Raw genomic sequence first — 11,992 nt, 5'->3', positions numbered from 1 at the left:
GGAGGTAGATACCACATGTAAAAAGTATTTGGATGTGCACCTGAAGTGCCGTAACCCAGAGCTGGAAAGTGGGATGAAGCTGGATCGCCTCTTGTTGGCCGGGGTGGAAGTGATGGGCCGAAATGGCTGCAAACTTCTATCATTCTATAATTCGATGAAAAATGTAAATGTCCAATGTGGATGTCGAAACCACGACCCTGAGATTAAAAGTCTTATGTTCCACCGACTGAGCTCGCCAGGCTTCTGCCAAACATACCGTTCTCTCACTGATTGCAGACAGCCGCCTGTTGGCTCTGCCCCAGATGTTTAAACTTACTGTCGAGGAACAGCCAGGATCTTCTTGAATGGTGGACCAGGCTCGAGGGGCCGAATGGCCTATTCCGGCCACTAATTCTTACATGCTTATCATCTTATGAACTTTTCACAGGAGAACAAACTCGCCCCTGAGCATGCATGAGGAGAAAGCTCCAGAAAATATTCCCGTCTGTGAGGCGAGCGTGTTAACCGCGACACTGCGGAAACATCTCCACTTTCAGCACCAGGTCAGACGGAGATGTTCAGCGAGCAGGTGAGCTGCTGAATCCCAATTTTAAGGAGTTGGTCGTGGTGTCAAACAATGAGTTTCGCTTAATGATTAAAAATAAGAAATGTCAGAAGTTGGATTCAAACCCACACCTCCAGAGAAAACTGCGATCTAATCACAGCACCTTCGACCGCTCGGCGGTGTATGTGGCCACCTGCAAGTTGACTTTGAACTGTTGTGTCCTGTCACATGAATTAAATGAGGGCAGCAGGCGTATCTCTGCCTGTCACCGGGGAAACAGTGAGACATGCCTTGGAACAAGGGTCTGGTTATTGCCAAACAGCAAAGAAAATATTAATGTTGAAAGAACAGTGACCCCGACGTGATTTGAACACGCAACCTTCTGATGTGGAGTCAGACGCGCTACCGTTGCGCCACGAGGCCTACACGATGTGCTTGAGATGATCTTCTATATGAAGCTTTAACAACACAAGGGGAATTAAAATGCTCGTCCATTTCCACCAGGTGTCAGAAGCAACGCTCACCTGCCAGTCACCGTATGTTTTTTTCTTCAACTTTTGTGTTGTTTTCATGGAAAAGCATCATTAATTAACCCCTCACCTTCATTTGCACAATGAAAGAAATGCTAACTGAGGGACAGTCGATACTTCAATCATTTGTCCTGTGCTTTGGGGAGCGGGCAGGGCAGTGGACCTGAGTCCATGATCGCATCGGCCATGATCGTATTCAAAGACTGAGCAGGCTCAAGGGGCGTATGACCGACTCCTGCTCCTATTTTTTTTGTTCTTATGTTCTTCTGCATGTTAACCCATTTTACACACTGTATTGCCGATGTCACCAGGAATCTGGGGCAACTTTTGTCAAATTTAACAGCACCGGTTATTCCTTCCGTGCAGAGAAAATAGAATCAGTCGTGAAGATAAAATCCCATGGTGATCATTTTCAGATTCAACGCAGTAGGATTTCAAATAAAGTGAAAGAATTTTACAGTGAAAAGATTTGGAAGTTTTATTTGTATTTGTATCTTTAATTAAACTTTGTGGCGTCTGACTCCCGTTCATGCCTCTGCTGAATAAGAAAGGAGGGTTTGACGTTGACCAGACTGCACTGCCCCTGATATTTGTGAGCTCATCCTTTATATTCAGTGGTTTCTCGCCCTTTGATGGGCTGCAGTGTAGCGGATATCACGTTGGCCTCACACGTGAAAGGTCCCCGATGGATCCGTTTTCTCTCACTGAAAGTTATCTATTTATTGGTTAAATAAAGAGCAATTCAGGAATAAGGGAGCCCTTTTACCAGGAGTATAAATAGCAAATAACGACAGCAAACGCTGGAAATCTCAGCAGGTCAGGCAACATTTTCCAGGAGACTAAGCTCTCCTCCGATTGTTCCCTTATAGCAAGTTTAAACATAATGTTTCTACCCAGAATCAAACCCGGTACATTTCATGTATAAAGCAAATGTGATAACCACTACACGACAGAAACCTCTGGCAAAACAGTCCCAACAGAGGGGAGCTGACCAGTGAGCTCCCTCTGTGCTGATCAGGAATGTGTTGGCTCACCTGAAACAACTTCTGTCCCACACTGAAAGTTCTCAATCCTTCTCCTCCGCTGCCCTTTACAGAAATGTCACGGATCACCCAGCCACCGTGTTCACTTCCACATCCTCACAGTGGGGCCACAGAGGCTCCTACCGTCTCCCCGCGATCAGTGAACTCGCCCAGTTTACTACATTAAACCCGGAACACGTGCCCGGCAAAGGGCAGGGGAAGCCAGATAGTCTGTAAGCTTGGTCTATCGCAGAAAGTATTGGTATTCATGGTGATTATGCAATTATTAATCGTCTCACAGTCCTCAATTATTTTGATGCGATGAATTGATCGAGAATTGAAATCAGTTTAGTGCGCCGGACCTTAACCCCTCGACCACCAGGGAACGGGTATGATACATGTAGATATATTTATATATGAACCTGAATATCAACGGCTCGCTACCGAGACCTCATGGTGGAACGGGAGTGCGTCTAACTTTGAGTGAGAGAAATTGTTTCACAGTGATACCCATTTCATCTTTTGTTCCCTTTTAAACACTAGAAACTGAGACAGGGGGAATAAATAGGGAAATAAAAGCACAGGGATAAAGACAAGAGGAAGAGAGAAGGGGAAAGATACTGTCCCCACCCAGAGCTAATGCAGAAATCCCCCTGCTGCGCTCGGGGTGGCCACCCACAGCCTGGATACACAAACGGGAGAACACCAGCGGCAGGTCGGGCCATAAAAGGAACGGCGAGCGGCCCTGGGAGCAGCTTGGAGGTCCCGGGAGACTACTCCAGGGAGCAGTGCGAGCTGGTGCAGGAGGGCGGCGGCAGCGAGGAGTGACGTCATCAAGGTCCAGGTCTGTGATTGGAGCGTGGGCATATACAGCAGGAGCATCGAGAACGGGCCGAAGGAGCGGCGAGAGACTGTAGAGGGACGTGATCGGGGCCCAGGGGAGGCATGAGTTTGGGACCAGCGGCCCAGGGGCAGCACGGACCAGCCCACACTGTGATATGTGTGTGCACTAGGTCCGTGCAGCAGAGCTGTTCGCCTGTCGTCTTGGTTAACCCTTGCCACTGAACCAAGACCTTGATCTGTCAAGCCCATGTGATGGCTGTAGTGCAACGGCCACCACACATTAAAAAAATCCACGCACAGGCATTTTCCACCCTTTGGGATGTAGTTCGGGTCCTTCATTGAAACACCTGTGAACTCATCCTTTTTCGGCGTGGAAGCAAGTCATCCTCGTTTCGAGGGACCGCCTATGATGATGATGATGATGATGGATACATTAACGTCGCAACAGCTCAGTGACTGCAGGAGTGGGCCCGTGCGGCGCTTCAGAAGACATGTCGAAAAGGCAAAGTCACTGATTCCGTCTCATGTGCTGCTCCGATCAAGAAAAGCAACACACACTATAAATGCTTCAATAATGGTGACATCTTATCTCCACGTTTGCTAAGCAGGTGGTTTGTTGGTCGAGGGGTTTGATTCTTGCTTCGCAGTTGTTACTTGAAATTTGCAGAAAAATCCTGGCTTCAAATCCCAGACCAGCCTTGAGTTTGCATTGAAATTCTGCAAAGAAGGACTTACGTTTCTGCAGCGTCTGTCAGGAACTCATGATGCCCCAAAGCGCTTTACAGCCGTTGAGTTGCCTTTGAAATGTTGTCATGTGAGGAAAGATGTGCCCAAATCACCTCAACTCTTTGCAAACGAGTTCATAGAATCAAATACGATTACAGCACAGAAGGAGGCCATTTCGGCCAATCGTGTCCGCGCCGGCCAACAAGAGACTATCCAGCCTAATCCCACTTTCCAGCACTAGGTCCATAACCCTGCAGTTCAGGTGCACATCCAAGCACTTTTTAAATGTGGTGAGGGTTTCTGCCTCTACCATCCTTTCAGGCAGTGAGTTCCAGACCCCACAACCCTCTGCGTGAAGAAATATCCCCTCTAAACGTTCGACCAATTACTTTAAATTTATGCCTCCTTGTTGTTGATCCATCTGCTAAGGGAAATAGGTCCTTTCTATCCACTATATCTCAGACCCTCATAATTTTATCCACCTCAATGAGGTCTCCCCTCAGGCTCTGTTCCATGGAAAACAAATCCAGCCTATCTAATCTGTCCTCATGGCTAAGATTCTCCACTGCCGGCAACATCCTCGTAAATCTCCTCTGCACCATCTTCAGTGCAATCATGTCCTTCCTGTAATATGGCGACCAGAACTGCATGCGGTACTCCAGCTGTGACCTAACCTGCCCCACCGACCCCATCTCTTGTATTCTATGCCTCGGCTAATAAAGGCAATCATTCCATATTTCTTCTCAATCACCTTAGCTACCTGGCCTGCTACTTTCAGTGATCTGTGGACATGCACTCGCTGGATTCTGGGGAGGACCCAGCAGATTGGAAAACTGCAAATGTAATGCCCCTATTTAAAAAAGGAGGCAGACAAAAAGCAGGAAACTATAGACCAGTTTGCCTAACATCTGTGGTTGGGCAAATGTTGGAATCATTTATTAAAGAAGCAGTAGCAGGACATAGAAACATCGAAACATAGAAAATAGGTGCAGGAGTAGGCCATTCGGCCCTTCGAGCCTGCACCACCATTCAATAAGATCATGGATGATCATTCAGCTCAGTACCCCTTTCCTGCTTTCTCTCCATACCCATTGATCCCTTGAGCTATAAGGGCCACATCGAACTCCCTCTTGAATATATCTAACACACTGGCATCAACAACTCTGCGGCAGAGAATTCCACGGGTTAACAACTCTCTGAGCGAAGACGTTTCTCCTCATCTCAGTCCTAAATGGCTTACCCCTTATCCCTTAGACTCTGACCCCTGGTTCTGGGCTTCCCCAACATCGGGACCTGTCCAGTCCCGTCAGAATTTTATATGTTTCCATGAGATCCCCTCTCATTCGTCCAAACTCGAGTGATCTCTCGATCCCTTGATTCCCAGAGACTCGAGAAATCTATCTAACGCAGCCTTGAATATATTCAGAGACTCAGCATCCACAGGCCTGTGGGGCAGAAAATTCCAAAGATTCATATCCCTCTGAGTGAAGAAATTCCTCCTCATCTCTGTCTTAAATGGCCGACCCCTTAACCTGAGACTGTGCCCCCTCGTTCTAGACACTCCAGCCCAGGGAAAACAACCTCTCAGCATCTACCCTGTCAATCCCCTTCAGAATATTGTGTGTTTCAATGAGATCACCTCTCATTCTTCGAAACTCCGGAGAGTATCGGCCCATTCTACACAATCTCTCAACTTAAGACAGTCCTCTCATCCCAGGAATCAATCTGGTGAACCTCTGTTGTACCACTTCCCAGGCAATTATTTCCTCCCTCAAATAAGGAGACCAAAACTGTGCGCAGTACTCCAGGTGTGGCCTCACCAGGGCCCTATACAATTGTAGCAAGACTTCCTTACTCTTGTACTATGGGCTATATATTAGGTACTATGGGGCGAGTGCCCTGTTTTTTTTGCTGTTTCGATGGTTGTATAAAACGATTAAATTTGACAGTTGCTCGGCAAACATATTTGTATTTCCTTCAGTGTACTCCTTACTCTTCAAGGGTTAGATTTTCCCCAAGCAGTTTTGTCGGCGCACTGACCTCAAGTGCACCGATTTTGCACGCTGGAAACGGCTCGGGGAAAAACTCGCCCCATCCTGGCCGCTGTGTATAGTCCCCGGTGTCCTGGCGTGGTGTCGATGGTAAAGTGGGGGGCGGAGCCAAATGCCTGCGCCGAAAACACTGCCGGCACCTTCGCGCATGGGCAGCAGGGAGAGAAAACTTGGCACTTTGCCATTTTTAAACAGTGTCAAACTCGATGAAAAGCACAGCAGCTTCTCAGCTTCTCCGGTCGCTCGACGGGCTCTCCGCCCGTCCCTCCCCGATAAAACGCACAGCTCCAGCAGCTGCAACTTCTCCGGTCCACAAGCTCACACTTCTCCGGTGTGAAGAGGCAGTATTTCACCTTCTCTCTTCCTCTTGTCTATATCCCTCAGCATTGTTTTCTGGATTTATTCCCCCGGCCTCATTTTATGTGTTTAAAAGTGAACAAAAGATGAAGTGGGCGACACTCTGGAACAATTTCTCTCATTCAAATATATCTATTTAGTGAAGTGAAATAAAGAGCAATTAAAGAATAAGGGAGAAGCCACTGTCACCCTTTTGACAGGAGAATAAACTCGCCCATGGCTGTTCATCCACAGAAAGTTTAAACATAATCTTCCTGCACGTGATGCTTCCGCGTGGAAAGCAAACGTGATAACGGCTCCACTGCGGACACCGCACTGACCAGAAGTACAGCAGAGGGCAGCAGACCAGTGAATGCCTTCTGTGCTGATCGGGAATATGTTGGCTCACCTTAAACAACTTCTGTCCCTCACTGACAGCTGTCAATCCTTCTCCTCCACTGCCCTTTACACAAACATGTCACTGATCCCCACCCACCACCCCACATCCCCATCGTGTTATCTTCCATGTTAGCACAGTGGGGCCGCGGAGGCACCTACTCTCTCCCCGCGGTTAGTGAACTCAGTCAGTCTGTAAAATTAAAGGGGAACAAGTGTCCCGCAAAGGGCAGGGGAAGGAAGAGAGTCTGTAACCTGGGTTTAATTGTTTGTCAAAGGCTACCCGTCCTGTTGTGTATTTCCAGCAGTTTCCTACTTTCACAGGTGGAGATAACGGGGCTGTACCATGCTCCAAAAATACAATGAGGTCGGGATAAAAGTTCCTCACATACTCAGGGCAAATTAAATGATTGAAGTTCTACAATGGATTAATTAATGATGTTTAAATCAATGAATCTTTTTTTCCACATGAGATGCATGTAACTCTTTCTTCTAAGGTTTTAATTTTGATGGAAGTGCAATTTCCCTGGCCGGAAATCGACCCAGGGCCGCGGTGGTGAGAGCGCCGAATCCTAATCACTGGACAACCAGGGAATGCTGCATTGCTGCATCGCTGCATCGTAATGCTTGGTGTCATTATTGTCCTTTTCAATCCACTTGTTTCACACCGAAACACATCGTAACCGTGATCTGAATTTAACGCCACGTCATTCTTTGAAATCACCTTTAAATGATTGGGTAAAACCACTCCTTATACCACGAAAAACAGCTTCGATTCCAGGTCAGGGCGATAACTTCTGTAACAGCTTTTTTCAATTCAAAACCTTATAAAATTGAAGACATGCAGCTAATAAGAAAAAATAAGAATTAATTAAATCACAGTTAAATAACCGATAACCTTTTTCAGGATAAAATAAATATTAATATAGCTACTGAGGGACAGTAGTATCTTAAATCATTCATTTTCTCTTTACATGTGATGAATTTTTATCCCGATCTCATTTACGTGCTGTATGAGAAATTGTAAGTGTTTATGACTCAGTTGTAAAACCATTGATTGTGTGTGTGTCTATTCTTGACAGGAGGAGGACTTGAGACCAAAGTTCCAGTTCGATATATGCATCAATAGAATCAATTTTCACCAGTTCCTTTAAACCCAATAACATAATTTATTTTGATTGGACTGGATGGAGGAACATGATCCATGTAAAAAATTGTTATCGTTTTACTTGTGCTGAATGGTCATAAAAGTATTGGAGTGGGAACTCACTGGATAACAGCAAAGCTTGCAATGTTTGCGGAATATATTCGTGCAGCCAAAATGCACAATGACAACCCGGAACTGTGCGGCACCGAATCCTCGGGGAAAAACATTAAAAGGCTTCGCCCGGAGATGGGTTTGGATTACCCACCTTTCAGTTACCAGCCGAATGCGCTAAACCATTGGAACACAGATACACACTGCAAGACATGCAACACCAGGGTGTCAGTCAGTTAAAGCTTCAGGTTGCTCTGACCGGGATCGAACTTATCCACTCTCAGTTGTACTTTTCCCAAGTAAAGTGTGGGACATTCATTGTGGATGTGTGGAAGCAGTCTCGTCCTGCACACTGCAAACACTTCCATGCCACCACCAACCAGCTCTCCCACAACCGGTGTGATCTACTTTCCAGCCTTCCAGTGCCTTGTCTGTGACGAAGTATGTTTCAAAAGTTTTGGAATAGTTGGTTCCACGGTGTAATGGTGAGCCCTCTTGATTTTAAATCTAGCGATCTGAGTTTAAATCTCGGTGAAACCTAAATTCTTGTTGTCCCAGCTGCTGAAAATTTGGGACAAACAAGTGAAAGACACCTGGTGCTGGTGGGCAGTTTTGTTGCCTTTTTCATTGATGCTTGATCTACAAGTCTAGTTGTCAAATTGTGTGCTCAACCGTCAGTTATCTGCTACAAATCAGCGGAGGACAAATCACTTTGTTGTCCAATGCTGCCTTTGTCTGCACAATGTGTGCTGATATTATCTGTGCAATATGCATTCCGCAGGATGAATAAAAGCAATGCTTTTTGAAATGCAGGCACTGCATGTTTTGCACTCGATAAAACGTAGCATTTTCTTTTCATTAATTTTACATTAATGCATTGCAATGCCAACGCACTTTTTACGTGGCAAGATCGATAATTAGCAGAGCGTAATGAAGACATCGCAAAGTTTCTGTTTGAAGAATGGACTCAGTCGAGAATATTTTGTGGATTTTATTTTTCTGAGGCTATTTTCCCTGTGCTGGGGTCACCCTGCGCAGATATGTGAAAAAGCTGGTTTTGTTAAAAATCCAGAGACCGCATAGCAGTTCGCTGGGACAAAAGAGCTGTCAGTCATCCATTGACAAAAGAGCTGTCGGCCAGGAAGAGGGGCCACTGACAAAGCCACTCTAATTTGTAAAAGCACTTCTCACCTCCATCTCAGAAGGAGACACAGAACAATGAACCCACCAGCCTGGCCAGCCAAGGAGGAGCTGGGTCGTTCCCATCACTGACTAAGTACCCGTGCTTAGAAACAAAGGGGTTTTAAAGATTGGCGGGAAAGATAGGGGTAGCAAGACTCCCAGAAAGACAGGGTCCTTTCCACATTATTATTAGCTTGGAGCTTGGTGTGAAGCTTGGAGCTTGCAGCTTGCAGCTTGTGTCTAGAGAGAGCCCCCTCTCCCTCTCGCTCTCGCTCCACCGATCGATGTACCAGAGGAAGGGGCCGCAGTACTGCAGAAGAAGCCACCGAGACTGATGACCAGGCAGTGAATTCCCACAGCTGAGCTGAGCAAGGAAACGGGCTGCGTGTGGTGGTGAACATGGTCGCGAGTGTCCCAAGCCAGTACCCATATATCCCAGGCCAGCTGGGTAAGGGCTCAGGGTTTTCTCAGAAGGGAAGCTTTTCAGGGCTATTCTGGGGAGGGTAATTCATTGGTAGGGGTGGGGTTAGAATCCACCAGGGAATTACTGCGTGTTACTAGGTTCATTTCTGTACTGTATGTATGTTGTTTGTAACCGGGATTTTATTCTCCACAGAGAAAGTGATTTAGTTTAGCAGTGCATGTTTTAGACAGTGTATGTTAGACCAAATAAATATACTACGATTTATCACTGAAGCATCCCTTTCCGTGACTCATTTAATTTACACTCTGAATAATAATTCCCGGATCAAGAACTTTCGTAAGGTGGGGGCGATTCAAACCGTCCATCTGGCAATTGGGCGAGGATCACAAACACTTACAATATTTACTACAGGATATACTTGCTTTGGAGGCAGTTCAGAGAAGGTTCATTGGGTTGACTCCGGAGATGAGGGGGTTGACTTATGAGAAAAGGTTGAGTAGGTGGGGCCTCTACTCATTGGAATTCAGAAGAATGAGAGGTGATCTTATCGAAACGTTAAAGGTAATGAGGGAGCTTGATAAGGTGGATGCAGAGAGGATGGTTCCACTGATAGGGGAGACTAGAACTAGGGGGCATAATCTCAGAATAAGGGGCTGCCCATTTAAATCTGTGATGAGGAGGAATTTCTTCTCTCAGAGGTTGTAAATCTGTCGAACTCACTGCATCAGAGAGCTGAGAAAGCCACGACATTTAATAAATTTAAGACAGAGATAGATTCTTAACTGATAAGAGAATAAGGCTTATGGGGAACGGGCAGGGATGTGGACTTGAGTCCATGATCGGATCAGCCATGATCATATTAAATGGTGGAGCAGGCTCGAGGGGCCATATGGCCTACTCCTGCTCCTAGTTCTTAAGTTCTTATGTTCTGAATAGCGACACACAAAAAAATGCTTTGATCATGGTTACACCTTATCTTCACATTTGTCAAACAATTGGCTCGTTGGTCTCGGGCTGTGATTTCCCTTGGAGTTGTTAATTGAAATTTACGAGGGTTCCCAGAGGAGCCCTGATATTGCTCGCATATTTTGAAATTGCATCGAACTTTTGTAAAGAAGGACTTGCATATCTGCAGCGCCTTTCAGGAACTCATGACGCCCCAAAGCGCTTTACAGCCATTGAGCTATGTTTGAAGTGTTGTAGTTTGGGGAAAGATGTGCCCAGATCACCAAACATGTACCTCAACTCTTTGCAAAGAGTTTGGTGCAAATAATCAGGCGTCTCAGGGACTTGGACTTTCTTTGAATAAGTTCTGCTTGTACCTGCATTCAAGCTTGAAACAGCAACTGGGCTTCCATCTCACGGGACGTTTGGGGTTGATGTGCGTTGCTTTCAATCTTTGAAATTTCACCAAGCAAAGAAACGGTGAATCCAACTGTCCCTGTAAGCATTTATTTCCCGTTTAATCACAGGAATATCCGCAGTCAGGAGCTAAAAAGAAATTCAAACCTAATACTGGCTTCGGGACAATCAGAATACTTTGTCACAGACAAGGCACCGGAAGGCTGGAAGGTAGATCACACCGGTTGTGGGAGAGCTGGTTGGTGGTGACATGGAAGTGTCTGCAGTGTGCGGGACCAGACTGCTTCCACGCATCCTCAATGAATGTCCCTCCATTTATTTGGGAAAAGTACAACTGAGAGTGGACAAGTTCGATCCCGGTCGGAGCAATCTGAAGCTTTAAATGACTGACACCCTGGTTTTGGATGTCTTGCACCTTATACTTCCATCAGTCTCTGTGGCGCAATGGGTTAGCGCGTTCGGCTGTTAAGCGAAAGGTTGGTGGTTCGAGCCCACCCAGGGACGAAGTGTTTAACTGTTTTTCCCCGAGTATTCGGTGCCGCACAGTCCCAGGTTGTCATTGTGTGTTTTGGTTGCACGAATCTATTCCGCAAATGTTGCCAGCAGTGCTGTTATCCAATTAGTTCCCACTCCAATATTTTATGAGCATTCAGTTCAAGTAAAACGATAACAATTTTTTACATGGATCATGTTCCTCCATCCAGCCCATTAGAAATAAATTATGTTATTGGGTTTAAAGAAACTGGTGGAAATTGATTCTATTGGTACATATATAGAACTGGAACTTCGGTCTCAAGTGCTCCTCCTGTCAAGTATAGACACACACACAATCAATGGTTTTACAACTGAGTCATAAACACTTACAATTTTAAACCATTCTCATACAGCGTGTAAATGAGATAGGGATAAAACTTCATCACATTTAAAGAGAAAATGAATGATTGAGGATACCACTGTTCCTCAGTAATTATATTATTATTTATTTCATTCTGAAGAAGGTTATCGGCTAATTAACGGTGATTAAAAGAATTCTTACTTTTGCACGTTGGCTGCATGTCGTCAATTTTATCAGGTTTTGAATTAAAAAATGGGTTACAATGCTGGTTGAATACATGACCCCAAAGTCTTTTTGGGATCACAGGTTGAGTCTCTCTGGTGGTTTACGCTCTCTTGCAGAGCGCCTGAGTTGGGGCTCCGGTTGTTGGGCACTGGCCTGTGTGTCTGCTGTTTGCGGTGCCTCAGGCCTATCCGGACTGCCCACAGTGACTGGGCTCTCCTCCCTTTGGTTCCGATGTTCGGTCACCTGTGCTGGAGTGAA

General features: G+C 45.9%; 2 non-coding genes across 2 annotated transcripts; one reads left to right on the top strand and one right to left on the bottom strand.

Moving 5' to 3' along the window:
• Positions 1-895: 895 nt before the first annotated feature.
• Positions 896-967, bottom strand: trnaw-cca (transfer RNA tryptophan (anticodon CCA)). Its single transcript has one exon. It is a non-coding gene; the product is annotated as a tRNA-Trp (tRNA).
• A 10,137-nt stretch (positions 968-11,104) lies between these two features.
• On the top strand, positions 11,105-11,178 carry trnan-guu (transfer RNA asparagine (anticodon GUU)). Its single transcript has one exon. It is a non-coding gene; the product is annotated as a tRNA-Asn (tRNA).
• The last annotated feature ends 814 nt before the right edge of the window (positions 11,179-11,992 follow it).

This window comes from Pristiophorus japonicus, unplaced genomic scaffold (assembly GCF_044704955.1).
Source record: "Pristiophorus japonicus isolate sPriJap1 unplaced genomic scaffold, sPriJap1.hap1 HAP1_SCAFFOLD_219, whole genome shotgun sequence".
NCBI lineage: Eukaryota > Metazoa > Chordata > Chondrichthyes > Pristiophoridae > Pristiophorus > Pristiophorus japonicus.
The sequence above is the reverse complement of the archived record's forward strand: the minus strand, read 5'-3'. Positions and strand labels throughout refer to the sequence as shown.